This window comes from Sus scrofa, chromosome 1 (assembly GCF_054392235.1).
Source record: "Sus scrofa isolate SSC_HxYL_T2T_F1_AM1 chromosome 1, Sscrofa_HxYL_maternal_Yorkshire_Landrace_v2.0, whole genome shotgun sequence".
In the NCBI taxonomy this organism is placed as follows: Eukaryota; Metazoa; Chordata; class Mammalia; order Artiodactyla; family Suidae; genus Sus; species Sus scrofa.
In genome coordinates, this window is record NC_139383.1 from 28,291,845 (window position 1) to 28,316,393 (window position 24,549).

The following is a 24,549-nucleotide window of genomic DNA, read 5'->3' on the forward strand; positions in this document are numbered from 1 at the left end:
ACAGTTAGGAGACAAAATATACATTTACTAATTTATCAAACAATTACTGAAGCATGTGATAAGTTTCTGCTGGAGTTTATACATTTATTAGCAAGCAATGAAAAGTACAAACTACAAGTTTGAGTTTCCTATCCAATACCTATAGCTTTTTTCTTCCTTGTAAAATGAATGCCAGTTTTCATATGGATAGCAATGTGTCCTGCCACCATAAGATAGATACGCTTTTCAAAAAGATTATTGTTTTATTTATTTTTTAAATTTTATTTATTTTTGCCTTTTAGGGCCACACCCCCCGGCATATGGAGTTGCCATGCTAGGTGTTGAATTGGAGCTGCAGCTGCCAGCCTATATCACAGCCAGAGCAACACGAGATCTGAGCCATATCTGCAACCTATACTACAGCTCATGGTAATGCCAGATCCTTAACCCACTGAGAAAGCCCAGGGATCGAACCTGTGGCCTGATGGATACCAGTCAGTTTTGTTAACCACTGAACAACAAAGGGAACTCCTATTGTTTTATTTTTTATTATGGCAACATTGGTTTATAGTATTATATGTTTCATGTGTACAACAAACACAACTTTTGGAGGACATATGCTTTTAACAGCCTTCCAGCAAGAAGTGACCATTTGCCATAGTTCTAATAAGGAGTATGCAGAGGGCTTTGCTTTTCCTGATATAAGCAGCAAACATAGATTTTAAAGTGTCCCTCCCTTCCTCATGCCTTAAACTAGATGTGATGTCTGGTACAGCAGCAGCAATCCTGCAACCACGATAGGTGAGAAGCTTGGGGAAAAGACCAAGAGACTTGCAGAGATGCTGGCCCCAACACAACTCAGCTATTGAGTCAAGGTTGGCAGCCACTTCAGACTTTCGTGAGAGGAATAAACTCATATGTTTAAACCACTCTGAGACAGGTTTTCTATTGTCTGTAGGCAAATGAATACTGATAAGCTACGGTACTGAATAGTTTCTGATTTTGCTTTAGTTGCTAGGAAGCATTGCTAAATCAAGTGCCCAAACTGAAGCAAGTAGTTCAAGTGCAACTTTTCTCTTCCCTTTATGTTGTCTCAGTCCAATGTTTATCCTTAATTGCCTAGCTTTATATTGCTTAATTGTGTTAAAGTCTCAAATCCTTTAGCAAGTTGGTGAGATCCACATATTAAATAAATGTGCACTTTTCTTTGTTGTCATCTGTCCTCACTGCCTCTCTCCTCTGCAGAGTTCATGCTCATGGGTGTATTCAGCACTGACTTGAAAACAGGGTCATTCATTCTGTTGCCTTCAGCAGGCAGGGGCCTTTGAAAGGGAACAATATAAAGTGGAAGACACTGTTCCTTTTCTTACAAGAAGTGAACCATGTTGGGAAGATTAAAACTCACACTTTTATTCTCTGTATCTTTATCTCCTTCTTTCTTACACACACACACACACACACACCCAATGGGAAAGTACTTCTAAAGGTGCAAATAAGTTGCATTCAACAAATACTCTCAACCTGTGCCAAGCATTGTACTGATTTTGGAAATAAGAAGGTAAGAAAGACCATCCTACTTTCCAAGGTTTATTGCATAGTGGGAATACACCTAAAAATGATCACTGTGACAGCAGTGAGTGCTCTGGTGGGGATGGGTATAGGGATGGGTATAGATTGCTGTATGAGGGGGTATTGTGAGTGCTCTGGTGGGGATGGGTATAGATTGCTGTATGAGGGGGTACTGGGAAGTCCTTCGTAAGATACACTGGGGATAGTATTTCAAGCAGAAGAAAAAGCAAGAATGCACACCAAAGAGGAGGGAATTGGTGGATTACAAGTATTTAACTGCTGCTATAGCATTAAGTGGAAGGCAGGGTTGGACAGAGATGGAGCTGGAATGCAGGAAGCAGCAGAATTATGGGGAGCTATGGGAATTATGGGAAATATGATGAGGAACTGTTGAATGATTTGAGGTCTGGGGCAATGAGCCTTGATTTTGGAGCCAGACATATTTCATCTTAATTCCCAGCTATATCACCATTTTGCATTCTTAGGCAAATTCTTTCATCTCTCCATTCATGGCTCCTTTTCTTCCTCTATAAAATGATGATAACAATATGTACTTTATAGCAGCAATGATCATAGCAGATAAATTTTAAGGACTGTAGTAGATATATATGTAAAGCATCTAGCACATTATCAGACATAGAGTAGATACTCCATCAATGGTTAACAATGATTATGACTGAAGGTTTTAAAGCATAAGTTGACTTGATCAGAATGGGAACAGGTGAACAATAAGAAGCTGGGGCTGTGAATGCAAGTGCTAAAGTCACAAGGCCTAAGAAAGTACCTACAATGGCATTGGTTGGGCCAATTGCTAGGGATCAGTGGCTTAGAGAAGTTATCTTGGGACCCAAGAGATATTTTTCTGGCAGTGACCCAGATGACTGAGTCAACCTATTCTGTACGAACAGTTCTTGTCAATTAAGTCTCATATACATTTACTCTTCCTCTGGCTTAAATCCACTGCAACCATGAATTCACTGATGCAAGAAGGAGCTGCCCTCTCCCTAATTGCTCACACATGACATAATATTGCAAGAATTTGCCCAATTCTTGGCACATTCTAGATCTAACCTCTCTAGCTATTTTCCTCTATTTATTCAACAAAATTCTCATACATGGCACTGTTTTAAATCTAGTCTCAAAAAAATATATCAGATGCTGCAAAAGACGCATGGAAAAGGATGAGCCATTCTCAAGATGTCTTTTGGCAGGAAATAAGAAGAGAGGTACTGCTGAACAGGAGGAACACTTGGAACAGATATGGAAGGTGACAGAGCACAGGCCAGTAGAAGAGTCAAGGAGAAGTATGAAGACAAGGTTATGTCTTTTCTGCCAAAATCTCCCTTGTATTCTTTCCACTTTCTGCTTTCTTCCCTTGGCCCCTCCAACAACACTAAAGCTAATGACTTAGCAAGCCCTTGTCATATGTGACAGAAGCCTTTATTTACAAGTAGAAAGCCCTGCCTGGTACTAATGCATTAAGTGTTTTCATGAGGCCTTATTTCCATTTCCAGGCTACAAGGAGTATACCTTTAAGTCAATATTCCCAAACTGTTCTTGCTCATGAAACCTACAACCACACTTAATTATGATCTTTCTGAAAGCTCTTGCTGGCACGCTGGAACTGAACTTCAGGAACATTGGATAAAGGGCTTCTTTCTGGGTCAAAAATGGGCATACCAGTAAGTAAGGCAGAAAGAGAAAGACAAATACCGTATGATATCACTTATGTGTGGAATCTAAAATATGGCACAAATGAACCTGTTTACAAAACAGAAACAGACTCACAGACCTAGAGAACAGACTTGTGGTTGCCAAAGGGGAGGGGGAGGGAATGGGATGGACGGGGAGTTTGGGGTTAGCAGATGCAAACTATCACATTTAGAATGGATAAGCAATGAGGTCCTACCATATAACACAGGGAATTAGATCCAAGCTCTTGTTAGAATACGATAGAAGATAATATGAGAAAAAGAATATATATACGTGTGACTGAGTCACTTTGCTGTACAGCAGAAATTGGCACAATGTTGTAAATCAACTATACTTAAAGAAAAAGAAAAGAATGGGTATGCTAGTGTAACTGAGTGATCCACAGGCCAATGTTGGTAGCCATCAGAGAGAAGTCATGAGACAATGGGTCTCTTTCTGGTCTGCAGACAGATCTTTCTCTCCCTGATCTAGTTATCAAGGCACCTCACGTTTGAAAGCAACTTCATCTGGTGTGGTAGAAGTAATCTGAGTTTGTTTCCCAGTGCTAATGACTCTGGACATGAAATTCTTAGCTTTTACTACTCACTATTATAATTCACAGATTTCTTTCTTTCTGTCTGTCTTTTTTTTTTTTTTTTTTTTTTTTTTGCTTTTTAGGGCCACACCTGCGGCATATGGAAGTTCCCAGGCCAGGGGTCAAATTGGAGCCACAGCAATGCTACATCTGAGCTGCATCTGTGACCTACACCACAGCTCACAGCAACACCAGATCCTTAACCCACTGTGTGGGGCCAGGTATCAAACCCTCATCCTCATGGATACCAGTCAGATTCGTTTCCACTGAGCCACGACAGGAACTCCTATTAATAGATTTACAATCATTTATTGGTTTCTTTCTGGGTGATATAAACTTTTTATTGCACACGTGCCTTCCAAAAGCTGAGGGGCAACCTTCATGTTGTCAATTCAGAGCCTAAATCTCAAAAAAAGTTTACCTAATTCCTTTTTCTTTAATTACAACTCTCCTTACTGAACAAATAAGGATTTGTCTGCTTCATCTGATCTGACTGCATATCCACATTTTTAAGGAGAATTCACTAATAAATTTTCATTACAATCCCATCTCAAATAAAAAAGCATTAAAGCAAATGATCTAATAGTTAAAGGTGAACTACAATACTTTTTCTGAGAAAATTTTCCTTAAAAAACTAAACATCAGGAGTTCCTGTCGTGGCTCAGTGGTTAACGAATCCAACTAGGAACCATGAGGTTTCCGGTTTGATCCCTGGCCTTGAGCTGTGGTGTAGGTTGCAGACGCGGCTCGGATCCTGCGTTGCTGTGGCTCTGGCGTAGGCCGGTAGCTACAGCTCTGATTAGACCCCTAGCCTGGGAACCTCCATATGCCACAGGAGTGGCCCAAGAAATGACAAAAAGACGAAAAAACAAAACAAATAAAAAAAACTAAACATCAATTTTTAGTTTTGCAAGCTAGATTGTAATTTTTTTTCACGGAGTAGAAATTATGATCGAATCCACCTGGGTAAACATGTTCCCATATTCAGCAGGATCCATCTTGTACTGAGATGTCCAAATGTTTCATTTTTCAACTTAAACTACATGTTTAAGATGTATGGTGCATTTCAACATAGCTGGGTGGAAAGCCAAACGTCTGCCACGCAACCTCTTTGGATGGGTTAATGATGCAGAGCTCACTGAAATCATGCAATTTGGTACATGCTCTTTGAATGGAGGGAAGATGGAAGCGGATCTCCTTCCATCTTTTGTTGGGGATCTCCTCTTTCCTTGTGTCTCCATTTGCCTCATGTTTCTCACTTAGAATAGAATTCTCTTGTTTCCCTGGAGTCCTCACCTCAAACCACTTTCAAGGCAAATGGGAACAAGTTATAATTCCTATTATTGTGGCTTTGCTGAGAGCCTTCAAGTGTTTGACTTTCCAATTCCTTGGAATTATCCATACTTAAACTCATCTGAAGCCAGAAGTCAAAGTATTTTTCAAGGTATTCATTCCATAGTTCATAACATTTAAAATAGTGTAAATTAATGGTATAGATTAAAAAAATATAAAGTGCTATATTTGAAATAGAATCATAATATTAATAATATTATAGTTTATAATAACCATCATCATCATAAAAGTTTGTAATATTTAACAAGTACACCTCTCAAGCTCTATTTGATGTAGAGACAATACATACAGGTATGGTCAATGTCTTGATCTATAAGCATTTTAAAGTATCAAGGTCAGTATGGGCATGAAATTTTTGCCATTGGTTTTGTTACTGTATTTCAACAATTTTCATAATGGGCATTATCTTAACAGCTCCTTCAATTAATTTTTGGAAGTAGGTGGGATATAAATTATGCATGAATATATAAATGGATCAGGTTTTTAACTAGAATAAATGCCTTTGGTGACAGCTTAAAAGAGCCACTTTAAATCATCTTATAACATCTATTTTTAAAAGACTTCAAAATTTGAAGTTAAATGTTCTCTTTTTACTTCAGCGACAATAGTGTAATTATTCTTGGGATTAAGAACATATTGTCATTATTAATTTCTGGATAACAGATTATCAAGTCAAAGATTCTAAAACTGCATACCTGCAATGTGCTTGTCATAGCAGGAGACACAGGATGAATAAAAATGACTCCTATTTCTACAGGTGTTTACGGTTTGGTAGAAAGACTAATAGAGGGCAGAACAAGGTAAGTGTAGCAGCGAGCTACAGAATCAATGTATGTGGGTCCAAAGAGAGGCAAGATCATAGGCAGAGGGAGAATAGGAAAGGCTTTATGGACCTAAGTCCAATAATAAAGATGAAAACAAAACACATTCTGCTTATATATCTTCAACTTGGTCATTGCAAATACATTGTACCTAAAGCATAAGTGTTTTTAAAATAAAGATACTGGAGTTCCCATTGTGGCGCAGCAAAAACGAATCTGACTAGGAACATGAGGTTTTGGGTTCGATCCACGGCCTTTTTCAGTGGGTTAAGGATCCGGCATTGCCGTGAGCTGTAGTGTAGGTCACAGACGTGGCTCGGATCCCGCGTTGCTGTGGCTGTGGCACAGGCTGGTAGCTGCAGCTCCAATTCAACCCCAAGCCTGGGGACCTCCATATGCCGCGGGAGTGGCCCTAAAAAGCAAAAACGAAAATAAAATAAAATAAAATAAAGATATTAAGAAATAGTCTCAATATCTTATTGTAATCATATGAAGTTAACTAGCCGAGTATTTCAATTCATATCTTCTATATATGAGTTTGGATGATGGCCTAAAATAACAATCCATATTTGATCAATTTTATCATTCCTGGTTATTTTCAGATGTCAGTGAGTGGTATCTGAATAACACGGCAAAGTTGGGCTATTACGGTACCTTACCCAATGCTAGGCTAGTGTTGCTTGCAGTAATTATTTAATGACTAGAACAGCTTTTATTTCCTTTCATGTATTTCATCACTAGAACATATAACATCGTATCTTCTAACAGAATTAGATTTATAGGATCTTAGAAGTTGTATGATTCAAATAGTTTTTGATGCATGTTATAAAAATAAATTGTTGGAGTTCCTGTCGTGGCGCAGTGGTTAACGAATCCGACTGGGAACCATGGGGTTGCGGGTTCGGTCCCTGGCCTTTCTCAGTGGGTTAAAGGATCCGGCGTTGCTGTGAGCTGTGGTGTAGGTCGAAGACGCGGCTCAGATCCCAAGTTGCTGTGGCTGTGGTGTAGGCCGGTAGCTACAGCTCTGATTAGACCCCTAGCCTGGGAACCTCCATGTGCCGTGGGAGTGGCCCTAGAAAAGGCAAAAGGACAAAAAAAAAAAAAAAAAAAAAAAAATATTGTTATACTAGTTCTTGAGGTGAGATTGATTACTAATGCTATTTGGGAAGGTATTTGAAGTAATAGCATCAAATGTATCTGCTTTGTTTTTGTAGCTTCAGGTTAGTTGTTTGATTCCCAAGTTTCCAAAAGGAGGTACAACTGAGCTCTTCTCACCAAGTCTGAGAAACCAAAGATATATTTTACAAAAGCCTCAAAAATGAGACCATGAATACAAAGTAATATGGTTGATTTCTACAAATACAATTCAGAACCCCTTAAACTTCTAATTGTCAAAACTCAGTATGTTCAGTCAACAAACTTTTGAGAACCCACCAGATATATAATGAACAATAACAACATAAAAGAAAAAAATTCAAATCCATATGTAGATAATTAAATTCCTAGTATTCATTTTTAAAATTGAGTTTCTTGGGCACCAACCACAAATCACATGCTCTTCTAGCTGGGGTACAGGGGAGGGGAGGTGAAATTACAATAGTGAACAAAACTAGCTCACACTCTTCCTGTTTGGAGCTCATAATCTAACTGGGCTAATCATAGCAGAAGTCACAAGGTAAATATGGTAGGCTCCTTTCAAAAGAGTTTGTGATCTAGTGGAGAAGATGGCATATATACACCTACAATATAGAAAATGCTTTCTTTTCTTATCCGGGGTTATCATAAAAATCTCTTGGGGGAAATTATTTAAAATTCATCTGCCTGAGTTTCATTCCAGATCTAAGTGAATGAAAATGATGAGCAGTGGAACCCTGGAACAAACATTTTGAAAAGCTCTTTCCAGATGATTCTGGCCTGGACCTCTGGTTAAGAATTAGTCTAGAAGTCCTTTGAATCCCTTGTCTCAGCCTTGCTCTGACTTCGTTACAATGCATTCGTAACGTTAACAATGCTCAGAAGGTTGCCTTGTTTTCCCCAGAATTATTGAGACATGCACATGGAATTGTAACCCATGGGAAGAAAAGGTAAAACTAACTGGCCATTTCAATGTCTGGCACATACATTCTTCCTTTGGTTCTAATGATCTATAACTTTATGTGCACTCATTTTCACAAAGATTTGCATTTTAATGAGTTTCATTCTTTCAGATTTTCTTTATCCTTCATTTAAAAAAATGAGTCTTTGGAGTCTCATGTTGAAATTATAACCATTGCTTTCGCTTTGAAATCTAGTTTTCCTAACTCAGTACATTATATTTAAGTTAATCAGAAAGATCAGGAATATCTCTGCTCTTTGGCTTGGGCTGGGAGAAAATACATTACATCTGCAAATGCAGCATTATCTGTGGAATGTGTCCTGGTAAAGCCAAAGCACAGGGTACTCTGGGAAGATATACACCCCAATCTATTGGCAGTCAAAATGCTCTGAATCAGGAGCCTTTCTGACATGTGGCTTATGATTGCAGAAAAGATAATATGAGGACCTTTAATGAGAATATGTATATAAACACTCCAACTTTTAGTAGTTTCTTGAAGATCGTGTTGCTCATGAGTAGAGCAGGGGCGCACAAAATAGCACAGTACGAAGTTGCACAGAGCCATTTTCACATTAGCAATTTGCTTTTCTCCTCCCTGGATCTTAAAAAGTGCATATTTTGCTTTCCTAGACTTAGTGCAACTTGTCTCACACCAACACAGAGGAGGCTGTAGTTGCTGCCTCATTTGGTCCTTCTCCACATTCTCCTCCTTCTACTTATTTCTGTGGATCCATGGCAATCTTAGGGAAGATGGTGCTGATTCCTTGGAGAGTTTATGGTGCAGACTTAAAAACTCCAGGTACGCTGATTGCTGTGCTGGTTACAGTGGAATCAAGTGGCACCTTTGAAGCTGTGCACATTTTCTTGCTTCTGTTTTATCTCTAGGAGGACAAATCCTGCTCAACATGAATCATTTACATTCACCAGTGTAAAACAAATCAATAGCAGGGCTCTGATCTGCTACTTTGGCCTGACTGAATGCATAAAAGATCTCCACTCCAAACACCACAGGGAATGCCTAGAACCTGTTAAATCAACTTACTATGTTAATAAATCAGAGAGTAAGGAACAGTTTTTATCAGGAAACCCTTGACTTATCCACCACATCCCAACATTATTCTTCCTCAGAAGTCTCTCATACTAGAACTTTTTTTTTGGAAAATGTCATCATTTTATCAGAAGAAGTCTGTAAATTAGTGTGAATCATGTAATACAAAGTAAAAAAAAGAACAGAACTGGTCCCCATGTCCCTGACCTATTCATGCTGTGAGGCTGGTGTGAGATCTTCCAGCTGGAGCAAGCTGAATGGGATGGGCTGAGCCAGCGTCCCCCCAGGTGAGGCTGGCAATGGTTCAGCAAGAACCTGAATGGGTGGAGCCCCAAACTCTTAATGGAGGCATGGGGCCTCCATTGGTGGATCATATAATCCAAACCTCGGGACTTTTCTAGAATGAGCCAGTTCCTGAGGAGAACTTAAAGATGTTCTTGGAATCCGCAAATTGGTATGACCTTGGAAGAGTGAACTGCTGAGTGAAGAGGTTTCATTTATAGTCTCAGGCAAACTCCAAAAAGAAAGTTCTGTTCCAAACAAGTTAGGCTCAAAAACAAGTAGAATGTCCTGGTGTGCAATGGCTGCAAACAGCAGCCTTTGTGGTAGTGCATGCAGCCTGTTGCCTGTATAGGTTGCCCTAAGGGACCTTGGAGGCAGCTCTTTTCGGTGGACATTCATGACTGGCATGCTGTCCCCAATCCAGGTTCCAGACAGGTATGTGTGATGCCTTTGGAAAGCCCCAGGGCACGGTGGCCAGGGTGCACATTTGCCAAGTCATAGCGTCCATCTACTCCAAGCTGCAGAACAAGGAGCATGTGATTGAGGCACTGCGTAGGGCCAAGTTCAAGCTCCCTGGCCGCCAGAAGATCCACATCTCTAAGAAGTGGGGATTTACTAAGTTCAACGCAGATGAATTTGAAAACATGGTGGCAGAAAAGCGGCTTATCCCAGATGGCTGTGGGGTCCAATACATCCCTAATCGCGGCCCTCTGGACAAATAGCGGGCCCTGCACTCATGAGAGCCTTGGTGGCATTGTCCCTTCCTTAAGGCTCACCAATAAATCCTACTTTCCTGTCAAAAAACAAAAACAAAAACAAGTAGAATGTATTGTTTCCAAGGAAGATTAGAAACAAATAGTAAAATTAAGTGGGGTGGAAGAAAGGCTTGGAATACAGTGGCTTCGTCACTGTAATTTAGTCAGGAAAGAGTACCATCTCTCTTTCGTTCTTTTTTTTTTTTTTTTTTTTGTCTTTTTAGGGCTGCACCAGTGGCATGGCATATGGAAGTTCCCAGGCTAGGGGTCCAATTGGAGCTATAGCTGCCGGCCTACACCACAGCCACAGTAACGCCAGATCCAAGCCGTGTCTGCAACTTACACCACAGCTCATGGCAACGCTGGATCCTTAACCCACTGAGCAAGGCCAGGAATGGAACCTGCGTCCTCATGGATACTAGTCAGGTTCATTACCACTGAGCCATGATGAGAACTCCCCCATCTCATTTTCTTAAAGCTTTACTGAAGTATAATTTATGTACTGAAATATATATAATATATACTCACATATAACTTAAATTTAGAATGAAATCTAAAGTTCTATGATTGTTAGTTTATTCAGCTGGGCAACCATCTCCACAATCCAGTTTTAGGACATTTCTATCATGCTCTAAATTTCTGTTGTCCAGCTTGCAGCGAGTCCCCACCCCCAGCTTCAGCAGTCACTCATCACTCATCTGCTCTGTCTCTACTCATTTGCCTACTAAAAGACATTTTATATAAATTAGATCATGCAGTATGTGGTCTTCTGTCTGGTTTATTTCACTTAGCATAATGCTTTGGAGGTTATCCAATTAATGAATAGTACTCTGTTGTCTGGATATCCCACATTTTGTTTATCTATTCATCAATTAATAAACATTTGATTGTTTCTAGTTATTGGCTATTGTGGATAAAACTTATGTGAACATCCACATACAAATCTTTGTGTGGACATACGTTTGAATTTTTTTGTGTGGATAACAATGAGTGGAATTGCTAGGCCCTATGGTAGGCAAGTATGATTTATCTCTTTAAGAAACTGTCAAACTGGGAGTTCTTGTTGTGGTGCAGCAGAAATGAATCTGACTAGTATACATGAGGATGCAGGTTCAATCCCTGGCCTCACTCAATGGGTTAAAGATCCAGGGTTGCTGTGAGCTGTGAGCTGTGCTATAGGTTGCAGATGCGGCTCAGACCTCGTGTTACTGTGGTTGTGGTGTAGGTTGGCAGCTGTAGCTCTGATTGACCCCTAGCCTGGAAACTTCCATATGCTGTGGGTGTGGCCTTAAAAGGCAAAAGGAAAAAGAAACTTTCAAACTGGTTTTCTAAAGTGGTTGTACCATTTTACATTTTTATTGGAAATGTATGAGACTTCAGGTTTCCCTATATCTTCACCCATATATAGTATTGTCAGATTTTTGGAATGTAGCTGTTTCTGGTGAGTCTGTAATGGTATCTCATTGTGATTTTAATTTTCAGTTTGCCAATGACTAATGACGCTGAGCATCTTTTCATGTGCTGGTTAGCTATCTGTATATCTTGCAGTTTGGAGAGAGAATTTATTGATCTCTTCATGTCACTTTAGCCAGAAGTCCCATCCATTTTCCTGCTTCTTGAAAGGTCCCCTCTCTTTGATTGCTGGGCACCCATTTCTCATCCTGTCACTCTGGCCACTTGTCATTCTTCTTTGTTCACACCTCTTCCTTCACTTTGAAAAGTTGGGGTTTCTCAGGGTTCAGTTTTTAAATTCTTAATTTATTGTCTTCTCATTCATGTTATGTCCCTTCAAATGCCATAGCCATAAAGTTAATTTCAAATTTACATCTGTAACTTTGCCTCCTCTTCAGAGGTATCGTCAGTACAGTGCCTCCATGGAAACTTCACTTGGACAGCACATAAAGATCTTAAATTCTGAAACGTGCTCCAAAAAGAACGGGACTCTTCCTTATGAGACCTCTTCATCCCCCTTCCTCTCCCCCCATTCCTTCTTTTCTTCCCTCCCCCTCATTCCTCTCTCCCTCCCTCCCTTTCTTTATGCCTCCACCTCCTCCTCATTCTCCTCTAGTATTCTGAATCAAAGTAAATGATACCATATGCTCAGCTGCTCTAGCCAGAAGCCTGAGAGTCAGTCTTGATACCTTTTTTTTTTTTTTTTTTGGTCACATTCCACATTCACCAATTCCTGCTAATTCTACTTTTGAGGTATACATCAATTTGCCAATTATTTTTCACCTCCTCTTCCCCCATCCTAGCACAGTCATAATTTTCAAGGGAGACTGCAGAATCTCCCTATAAACTCACTGTCTACACACTAGTTAGAGAAGGAGGAGAGTGCCTGCTTTTACTCGCTCTCTTAAAATCCTTTAATTGCCTCCCATTTTTCTTACACTAAAATCTGGAAAACATGACTTAACCTAGAAGGCTATCACTCAAGTCTTGTCTAGAGCCACTTTAGAAGCCTCTCTCTTCTTTCTTTGGAAGTCCTTCTCCTCCTCTTCTGAAACGGGGTATGTATTGTTCCTTCTGTCACCAATGTCTCCCCAACTTGCTTCTGCTGACCAGCTCCTACATTTCTTTCACATCCCTGCTTAAATAAATGCCTCTTCATTGAAAAAGACTTCATTTACCTTGTATTCATTTAAACACTCCAGTGATACATTTTCCTCTAAAATGCTTAACCCAATTGTAAGGAAATATTTTCATGATTACTGATATCATGCTTATTCCTCTGATTCTCAATTCCATGAAAACAAGAACTCTGTCTTTTCACCACTGTATCTCCTGGACCTAGCAGAAAAGCTAGCTGAAAATAGGTGCCAAGGAATATTGTTTGCTGAAATGACGTTATAAGTGAATTAATGCATTTAAGTTCTCTTCAAGAATACCAAGACTATTCTCAGAAATATTTTCTCTAATCAAGATGTATGAAGAATTGGAAAAATCATCTGGACTGTGTATTTTTAAAAAATTTACTTCTAAATTTCAGAAATCACACAACTTTAGATCTATTTATAGTATCTACATTTGTTTTCCTTAAGTGTATGTTCTTTGGGATAGATCATGTTAATTATGCTTATATTCTGGGTACCCAGAATTACATGGAAACAGATTTACAAACACTGAAAAATAAAAACAAAGCTACCATACTTCACTGTTGACATATAATTTTACTTTTTTGATCTATATTTCTAAATAACCCAGGACAGTGATATTTATTTTATACCTGTTATAATTATAAACGAAATATCAACAGCCTGTTTTAAGGGTTTATTGGAATTAAGAGATGCTGGATAATTTTTTTGAGGTCACAAAGATGATCCCAGGAAGATAGATGCAAGCCCTTGGAAGCAAAAGAATATAATGGTTAGATACCTAGACTTTGTAGTTAGACAGGTCTGATTCAAGTTTTGTTTTGTCATTTACTAATTATGTGACCTTGGGCAAATTACTTAGTCCCCCTAAGCCTTAGTATTTTTAATCTTTATAATGGGGTACGTTGGATCAAAGCTACCATAACAACTACATGAGAAAATACAGGTGAAAGCACTCAGTACACTAATTGACATATAGTAAGAATTAAATAAGGTTAATAGTATATAGATATAGAGAGATGACATTCCAAAAAGGGAAAAATGTAAGTAAATGCAAAGCTATATCCAGGGGATCCACAAGGATAGTGGAATAAAGAGTTGGAGAGTGATGGTTGATAAGTTGTCAAAAGATGTGTTGTGACCAGATTAAGGAGAACTGAACATCGGGCTGAAAGACTGAATTTGGTGTTAAAAACAATGAAAATCCATCGAGAAAGAAATATGTGAGGTTTTTTTAGTTTATAGGTTTAGATTTAACTACAACAAGAAACTACTATAAGTTATCCTTATTCAGAGCAACTAACTGCACTTTTCCCAAATAAAAATATATTTTTATTATATCTATATAATTGAGAGGCTATAGATTAATATAACCAGTAAGCCTTTTCAAGAAAAGAAAGGACTTAATTAAAATATTCTTGATAAATAGTGGTTAATTACTAAGTAAAATCTTTTGCTTAACAACTTTGAAAGCAGAATATAGAATAAATATTTAAATAAATACCAACACCTAAGTGTATATTTAGTATATACTAAACAGACCCATTCATGTGTTCTTATTTTTCCTGGTCAGATAAGCGTTTAGGGAAGAATTCTTTTCTCTTAGGTCTATCCAATTAATGTGAAGAGAAATTATAAAATGCTCAAAAGCAAGACTTATTGTTGCATATAATGCTTTGCACAGTACAAATGCTCAGTAAATACATGCAAATATTTGTCAAGGGAAAGAAGATAGAAAGGAAGGAAAGAAGAGAAAAAAAAGAAATACCCCTTACAATACTGTTGTTACTCTCCCACAGAGGCCTATTTGTCACAGACGCTGCTTTTCCAAATGGCTGTCTTTTATTTTCCTGAAAGTTTACAAACACTTAAAGAGAACTATTTATAAATGGAGATTGGCACTGATTTTCTGACAGGTTCAGGAAGGAAAAGTGATATTTCAAACACTGAGGCATAGAATGGACTGATAATGGAGAGACCAAAGCCTGGAAGATCATTAAAAAGGTATTACCATTATAGGTTCAGATTCATTGAGATGCAGCTCTAGGCCAAGGTGGCAGTAGTGAATTTTTTCAAAAACTCGCATTCTCGCAGCATAATGAAGAAAGACTCTAGTGGACATTGTGAATATTTGGCTCCAAGGGTGGGGGAAGTAAGAAATTGAGAGATGTAGAGTGTGACTAAAATCTAGTCTTTGAAATAGAGAAGTATAGAAATATGATGAGCAAATCAAGAGAAGGGTTGAGTCTGGGGCTTCAGAAGATCCTGAATTAGTTTCTGCATAAGTTAAGGAGACAGTATATAAACTCTCTCTGGCTTTTACATGAGTTGATGTGGGCTCTGGCACTGACTAGCTGCAAGATCTTAAGGAAAACATCTAATTTCCTGGGTATAATCTCCTCATCTATAGACTACTATTTGGGTTAACTGCTACTACAGTTCCTTTCCATGCAAGGTTTCTATCATTTTACCACTTTGACACTTAAGAAGGCAGCTCAAAGGAAGAGCATGCAAAAACAATGGATCTGAGTTCAGGGATCATGAAAAGAACAGTGGAGAAGACAATGAGAAAGATACACATTACTAGGACCTTAGTGTTCAGTAAATACCCGTTGACCAATCACTAGGATTAGAAATACGGAATGTCCCCAAGAATAAGGGAAGGGAGGGCTCCAGAAATATTAATAGCTGCCAGAAATATGAAATGCCACAATCAGTAAAAAAGAAAAAAAAACCCAACAAGAGCTCTCGGTTTTAGTATGTAGTATGCCAGTGACCTTAAGGAAGTACTGGGACCAGTGTGTAGATTTTGACGTGAAACATAAGAGCCATAATTATTAAGGAAGGGTCCAAGAAGGTCCAGTTTGAGTGTGGACAGCCTGGGGAACCTGAAGAATCAGAAAGACTATGAAAATTATGAAGGATCAATACATCCTAAGTGGTTGCTAGATGGATGCAATTTATCTAGTGTAAATCATGTCCATTACTTAAAAAAAAGTATGAGACTAGTGTGAATCCATAAAATGCATGGAGGTATTTTACACAGACAGTACTGGCACCCAATTCTATGAACGTGAGAGATGTGAGTAGCTAAGATTCAAAATGGGCAAGAATTTATTTATACATATGAAGATCCAGAGATTATTTTACATAAAACATTAAGAAAATAGCATCATATTCTGTGTATTAAATACAAAAATTCTATATATACAAATACAAAACAAAGCCAAAATCCAAAAGATTTTGTTGATGTTGAAGTCAACCATATACACTGAGTCCTGTCCATTCATCCTGGTGAGGCCAGGCAGACCCTTATGGGAAACCCCCTCCTTTCACTAGTTATCTGAGTATAGCAGAGTGCAGGACCCTAGTGGGAGGGGACTCAACATGGCCAGGGAGGCCCTGAAAAAAAAGCTATAGGTCTGAGTGGAGGACATTTGGTGACTTGGGTCTACGTGAACTCTTCTGTTTATTCTGACCCATATTTAAAGCTCTCAAAGAGTCTGCACTAGGGCTAAGAACACAGACTAGCTCAGGAGCTAGCACATGTGAGCACTTGATGAAAGTTCTATGAATAAAGCAGATTGCTCCTTAATCTCATTGACAAATCTCCTTCACTGTAACTGCCTGGTTGACTAAAGCATTGTCTATTTCAGGCCCATATTTCAAGCAATGAGCACCATCATATTTTGCAGGCATAATTAGCACTTCTCAGAGAAATTTGTTTTATTTTCCAATGACTTGATGGCCCAGGAGAATTAATAACATTAGATATCAAGAGATGCTCTGTCTCACTTAGCTTTGCTGAATTATTATTATGAGCAGTAGAAAATATAAGCATACGTGAGCTTGGCAGCCTTCAAGGCCTCCTGTTGAGGGCTTAACACATCGCCACCTACTGCAGAACTGTTAGGACACCTAGTTTACGGCCAATTGATGCAGCAGCTTCTTTAGCTGACATCCTTGGGCCATATGTTTTAACAGGTCTTTGGGAAGAATGTCCCATTTTTTAGGATACACATTGATATTTAATTTTTCTTTACCTTAATTTTTTAAAATTTTTTGTCTTTTTGGGCCTCACCCATGGCATATGGAGGCTCCGAGGCTAGGAGCTGAATTGGAGTGGTAGCTGCCAGTCTACTCCACAGTCACAGCAACACCAGATCTGAGCCACATCTGTGACCTACACCACAGCTCACAGCAACGCTGGATCCTTAACCCATTTGAGAGGCCAGGGATGGAACCTGCGTCCTCACGGATACTACTCAGATTTGTTTCCACTGGACCACAACAGGAACTCCCATACATTAATATGTTAATGGTAGTCATAAGTTATGTAAGACCAATCCATTCCCCCAAATCACAAATCACCAATCATTCCCCTTAAGAAAGAAACTTGACAAATTGCAGTGTATCAGTAAAAGGAAACCATGAACATGAATGAACGTCCTGGATATTCTGACATTTGAGGAAATGCCTGGAGTCCTTGAGAATACTTAGTCTGAAGAGGGAAGGATGGGTCTTCCAGTGTCAACCTCTGCCTTACGAAAGGCAGGGGACGTTTGTTCTCTGTTGCAGTAACAGAAAAATAGACATGGATTTCAGCTCAGTCTAATGGAAACTTTACAATAATTGGAAATGACAAACTACTGGCCATGTAGTGAAATACTGGGGTCTCTGAAATTTTCCAATAGGGAAAGGTGATAAATCTTCATTCACACTATAGAAAAGACCTAGTTAACTAAATAAAAATTTTAAATCAAAGGTGGTAAAAAGTCTGCCTTCCAAAATTACATGGTGCACACAGTGCAGAAACTGCTTTAAAAACTGGTATAGACACTCTGAAAGGATGGAACACTTTATTGTCATCACCATTTTGGGAAGTGAAAATTACTATACATGGAAATCTTAAGGGAAAAAGTCCTGTAATCCATCTGTTAAGGCTGTGAAGTACAGTTATTATTGAATAACGTTTAAATTGAGGAAATGCTCTGAAGAGAATGGCAAAACACTGATGAATGGCAAGGGAGAAATTAAGAATGTTCAAACTGAAAGAAACAGTGGCATATGATTTAATATTGAGGGGAGACAAAAAAAGGGACAAGAAGTAGAAGAAACAAAGAGGGAAGGTTGAAAACAACATTTTCTCACTTGAAGACCTTTTTTTTTTTCCTTTTCTGTCTTTTTGGGCTGCACCTGGGCATATGGAGGTTCCCAGGCTAGGGGTCCAGTTGAGCCATGTCTGGGAGCAGCAATGCCGGAACTTTAACCCACTGAGGAAAGCCAGGTATCGAACCCACGTCCTCATGGATACCAGTCAGGTTCGTTAACTGCCGAGCCATGATGGCATGATGGGAACTCTCTTTTCTTTTCTTTCTTTCTTTTTTTTTTTTTTTTTTGATATGAGCTACACAGAACATTTGAGTCAGCACTATGAGGGATTCAGGAAAGCAGGAGACAATTTCATAAAAGTCTTGGCTGCCAGGTGATCGACTACACTCTAATAAACAAGACCTTGGTGTGCTGTGGCTGTGCAATAGGAGAATCAGCCACAAGTCTTACACTTCACAGACTTCGAGTGATTCCCCTAGATAGTCAGTCCAGCTGTTCTGCTGGCCTCGCTTCCCATCCCCAATCTGATCACTTGCAAATTTCAATCTGACTTCAGGAATGGTTCCAAAGTAGACTGTTAAAAATATTTTAACGATTTTAAAGTTTTAGCTCTACCAAATAAAGAGTACAGCCATCTCTTGCTATCTGCTGGGGATTAGTTCCAGGACCCCGCACAGATACCCAAATCCACAAATGCTCAGGTCTCTTCTATAAAACAGTATAGTATTTACATAGAACCTAAGCACATTCTCCCCTATACTTTAAATCATCCCTGGACTACTTATAATACCTACTGCAATGTGAATGCTATATAAATATTTGTAAATATAACGTAAATGTTATGGAAATTGTTGACAGAGGCAAATTAAAGTTTTGCCTTTGGGAACTTCCTGATTTTTTTTTTTTTTGGTAATATTTTTGACTCACAGTTGGTTGAATACAACAACATGGAACCCATAGATACAAGGAGCCAAAGAGTACACTTATTCTAACCCTGTTCCACAAATTCAAACAAGTGGGAGGATGGAGGAGGTTAAGGTAAACAAGCATTTCTCAGATTTTTTAAAACAAATTTTCAAACATTTTTGAACAACGTGTCACAAAAAGATTGCGCAATGATTTCAATGGCATTCTTCTAAAATATTTTTAGTTCCTCTAAAGTAAAATCCCATATAACACAGAGAAAGAGAAGGGAAAAGTCCACAGATGCTAATGACTTGTTAACAGATTGGATCCTGGGTCTGCACTTTGCTTTATTTACTTTCAATTTTGTCTTCATTAGCTTATATCCCCTTTTGGTCTTTAGGCCAATGGCTGCTCTAGATTTACAGGTCACTGCAGTAGGTATTTGCTATTAAAAACAAATTACAAGACCTGGACATCAGCACTCAGACTCCAGCTCTGGACTTACTATTTCTTTTATACAACATGGTGATTCTAACACAGATTCTCTGAAAGATATGCCCAGTGCAACCTGACAAAACAGCACAGTCCACTTATATGTTTCAAAACTGAAATGTCATAAAACCAATTGTACACAGCCCAGGCTCTGAAAATATATTGGGGAAAATGTGCAAACACCAGACCTGGTCTGAGATTTACCCTGAGATGACTCTTGCTTGGGGGGGGGACTTCTTTAGCATCTCTGGGATTGGAACTATTAGCAAACTTACAATTTTGTTTATTCATTTGCTGAGCTCTAGTATTATCTAGATTGCAAAGAAAATATCCACACAACTGCCTTCTTCCTGCTTGTTTCCCCCCCTGAAAGCAACTCTCCCTCTCTTTACTAGCCCCAAATGGAAATGATTCAGCTAAGCTCTTTGAAATCCCCTTTGCTGAAGGATTTCTTTTATGTAGGAAACTTGGCGTTAACTTCCTTTGCCTTCCTCAACTTCAGGGCCCAGTGGAAGATCAGCTCCAAATTCCCTTTTTCTTAAGTTCCAGGACAGAAAAATACAGACAAATTCACTTCTTCATACTTACAATGGAGCTTCCAGGGATTGCTTTCAATCCTCTTTTACTTTCACTTTTTCCACTTTCAATCTGAAACCTCTTCCTCGCCATCAGACTATATATATCTGTGGGGTTTTTCTTAGTTCTTACATATCCAATTTACCATTCCGATTTATCACACTCTTGCCTGACATTTTCATTGCCTAACTGGTTAAAAAGTGACTCTTGAGTCCACCCATCTAAATACATGGTGCTTGGCTTGTCGTATGCATTCAATACGTGTTTACTATTAGATGAATAAACTCATGAGCCCCTCAATTATACACCAACATTCCTGCTGCTCAACCCACAGCAGAGGCTTCCCCACATAGATTTTCTGTTTGGTGGATTATCTGTAGTCCACTGTTTTCTCCTTTTGATCTTTCCTCTGAGTCCTGTTTTGCTGACAGGCAAGGCAAGCCAAAGAGGGTCCTGCTGGGCAAGTGGAGGAGGGGTAAGTGTTAGCAATGCCAGTAGATGATTTGTGGGGTGGAGTTTTAGTATGTACACAAAAACAAAGATAAGTGATTTTCCTAGGGCTTCTGCCTTCATGGCTTACTGTTCAGCCCCACTACATTAACATAAAAAAAAATCAAGACTTTTGAACTGTCCTTGTTTATTTCTTTTTTGGAGCTTATATTTTAACATAATTTTATACATATAAAAACTTATTTATATCTTTCCCACAGTACAAACATTTTTTGTATCAGCAAATATCAATGTGGTACATAGGATTACAACTTAAGGTATCTCTGCATGGAACTAGTATGAATATTTGTCAATTGCTACACAGCCACTGAGTATTGTTTTCCTAATTTGTCAGTATGTGTGTATACACAGTGTCTGTCCCACACTATTTGCCTTCAGATTAGTCTTCATTTTATTTATGGATATTTTGCCTCTCCAGCTATACATTTCCTTAAGGCCAAGGATTGGGCCTTAGACAGTATTCCCTGTATCAACATTTAGCAAAATCTGGTCATCATCATAGGTGTATAAAAATGCTGCTAAGATGAGTTTGGTTAAACATTCAAAAAAATGCAGTTAAAAAAAAAAAATCCCTCTTTTTGTAGGTCCTGCAGGATTTGCCTCAGCTAATAAAGAAGTGGCACTGTTTGACAGTTTTACAGTATCAGTATGTAAACAGACCTTGAGTTCTAGGCCTGGGTTTTCTTGCTGATCACTTCTAAATATTATTATTTACTATATGTGTTGATGTTTTGACTGGTGTAAGATTTTCTTTAGAAAAAGATACACAAGTTTGGAGAATTGTTATCTGTTCCCTTGTTTGTTTGTAGAGGGGGAAAGGTCTATTTACTTCATTCCTTCTACAGAACAAAATATTTTATATTTAATATGATACTTTTTGAAGCAATAAAAGGCTTCTTATTCATCTTTGTCCTTTTCCTTCATGCCATGGCATACCCAGCTCACACTGAGCGTTTAATAACTGCTTAAATTCTTTTTATAATTAAGAATTATAGAACTTTCAAAAGCATGATATGAAAATGAGAAACCACAAAATAAAAAAAAATGGATGAAATTGGTTACTTGAAATTTTACATGGGTAATAAAACACAATAAACAAATTCAAAAAATGAAATATAAACATCAAAAAAATACTTGAGATGTATAACAAAGGGCTAGTGTTCATAACATAAAAAAGCTCCTATGAATCAAATTTTAAAATGAGCAGGCCTCAAAAATATGAGCAAAAGTCATGCAAGCGAATACCAATGATCAGAAGCATATAAAATTGTCTTCACTAATAATTCTAATAAAACAAATTAAGTAACCTCTCACTTTCAACCCTAAGATCATCAAAAAGTCAAATGACTGACATTATGCAGTTTTGATAAGGATAAGGGAAAAATTCTCACTTGCTATAGGCGAGACTAAAAATGGTAAAAACAAATTAAGTGGATTTAGTAAGTATCTTTTAAAATTTAACCATGCTAAAAGTTTTGACTCATAACTATGAATTTATTCCAGAGATCTGCTATCAATAAATATGTAAGAATATAGGTGAAATAATGGTTATTGCATACTTCGTAATAGTGACATCTAATGTAAGAATTTGGAGAAATAAATTTAAAATAAGGTAGACTAACCTATATGTCTGGTTATGGAAAAGTGTTAAAGTTATGATGCAGAGCAGGCTATGATGGTATATTTAGTATGATCTTATTTCATAAAGTTAAAAGTGTACATTTAAATATCTTAGAATATTGGTTTTAGCAACACAAGAACTGACCTAGGTAGACTTCTTTCCAACCACTGACACATATAAAAAAATAAATTTTGATAAAATAATAAAATACGTGACAAAAGTTGTAAATACCTTGTGAAACAAACAAACAAACAAAAAAGAAAAAAAAAAAAAAAAGAAAAGAAAGTCCCTAAAAACCAGAGAGAAGAGGGCACCTAAATCCAGGTGTTCCAGACATGAGAGCGGTGACAACCAACAGCATGTTGCAGCAGATGCTGAGAGCTCCCAAGCCACATTCCCTGGGCCTTTTTGGGTGCTCCTGCTGCCATTCAATGGCCGGGATCCTCGTCTCTGATTTGGGGCTTTCTTTTCCCAGAACTCTGGAAGCGGCTCTGGTTGACTGCATGTGGCATGTGGGAAATGTCAGAGAATAGTATCTCCTCTTCCCCCAGTCCTAGTAACCCTCACCCAATGATTCCCCACATACAGCATGTACAGATACCAGCTCCCTCACCCAATGATTCCTCACATACAGCATGTACAGATACCAGCTCCCTCACCCAATGATTCCTCACATACAGCATGTACAGATACCAGCTCCCTCACCCTTGACAGTGGGTTAATTGCGGGCATATGTTTTGAACCATTTCCCAGATGTTGCCACTTTAATCGTCCACCAACATAACTGGCTTAAAAACATACTCCATTTGTTTCTTTCCCCTCCCTTCCATTCACTTCCTCTCTATCTCCCTGGAGTTTTGCATACCCCACAAGAGTCTATCTGCTCTTGAGTCCTTGCCTCAGGACCTGCTTCTGGAGGAACCAAAACTAATAAAGATATTAATGACTTATAGGACATAGGGTAAAGGATTGGGGTTTTCATGTCTATTCAGAAGCCACTGTGAGGAAAACGAACCAAAGGCTTATACTCGTATGACCCTGGACTGTCCCTTGGGCAAAAGAGAAATAAAGGTGTTGGCTCATCATTCCAGGGAAATGACAAGCCAGTTTCTCTTTCTGTTCTAAAGGGAATCAAAACAAAAACAAAAACAACTCACATGAGAAACTCAAAACCAAGACCTGAACCTGGCATTTGATAGGTATTGGAACGTAGAGTGTAAAACATGAATGTGCGGACTGGTTCTGGAATGGCACGCTTCCCAGGACACCGTTTGGAAGAAAACACAAAACATGTAACACATGAAAAAAGGAAATCTCTGATGAACATAAGCTAAGCAATTAAAAACAGGAAAAAAAAGGAAAGCAAATTCATCAAGAACGAGTCAGCAGACAGGAGAACTGGAACACAGGTTAATAGAGCACTTTGAAAGTATCCATAAAACAAGTAAGCTAAAATTATTGGAGACAAATGAAAGGATCAAGATTAGAGGAAATGAACAGACCACTGACCTAAGAATGGGTAAATTTTCAAAATAAGACACATGAAAAATAAGATAATTGAAGATGAAAACACAAATATGGATCCGGAGCGTTTTAGACCTAACTGAAAAGATTATTTAACTGGAAGAAGGATTTAAGGAAAATTTTCATAATAAGGCACAGTGAAATAAAGACATGGTAAATATGAAAGTGTTTAAGAAAAATGGGTAATGTAACGGGAATGCAGCACATATACCTTTAATAGACATTTTAAAAAATGAGAATTGGTACAGATACAATTTTCCAAGAAAGTACGGCTGAAACTGTACCAAATTTGATGAAATATGTGAAATGTAGAATGGGAGAAATACGAAATTATAAAGCAAGATGAATAAAAGTAAAGCTAGATATCTTAGTGAGTCCCAGGGAGGACCTGCCACCAGCAGGGTGGTCAGCTGACAGCCTTCAGCAGCTGCACCTTCAGGCTCTAGGACCCTGTTCACAGGGAGGCCACTCTCCCCAGAGTGCTCCCAGCCAGTGCCGAGAGTGATGGGGCGGCCACAGCTTATGGTCCAATGCCAAACACTGCCAACTTAGGGGAGCCCCGCTAGCCTGGCTAAGGCTCTCAGAGCTACCCTACAGGCTAAGCCTCTTTCTACCCCAAACACCTTTCACAAAGTCAGGTCTGTATTGCAGTTTGAAGGCTCTGCCGCCTATTTCTGCTCCCTTGGCCTTTTATCCATTTTCCCCAAGAAACCCGTTGTATTTCTATTTTTGTCTTGGAATATGCTTTGCAGAGGTCCTGGACAGACACAGGGGAAAAACCTTAAAAGCAACCAGAAAAGCGAGTGAACCACAAAGTAACAACAATTAGTCTCACAGAAGAAATTTTTTATCTGCAACACTAGAGACAAGAGTGCAAGGTAATATTATCCTCAAAGAGTTTAGAGAAAATGACTCATACTTAGAGAATTCTATATCCTATTAAATCATTATTCAAGAATGAGGATTAAAAAGAATATTTTCAGTTTAGACATTGAAAGTATTTACCTTTTATGGACCCTCAAGAA

The 24,549-nt window shown here is 38.5% G+C and overlaps 1 protein-coding gene and 1 non-coding gene across 12 annotated transcripts in view; one reads left to right on the plus strand and one right to left on the minus strand.

Moving 5' to 3' along the window:
* PDE7B (phosphodiesterase 7B) overlaps window positions 1-24,549 on the minus strand; it is a 608,116-nt gene that overhangs the window by 293,632 nt on the left and 289,935 nt on the right. The window lies entirely within an intron of this gene.
* LOC146405993 (small nucleolar RNA SNORA70) lies at window positions 9,686-9,814 on the plus strand. Its single transcript, XR_014832301.1, has one exon. It is a non-coding gene; the product is annotated as a small nucleolar RNA SNORA70 (small nucleolar RNA).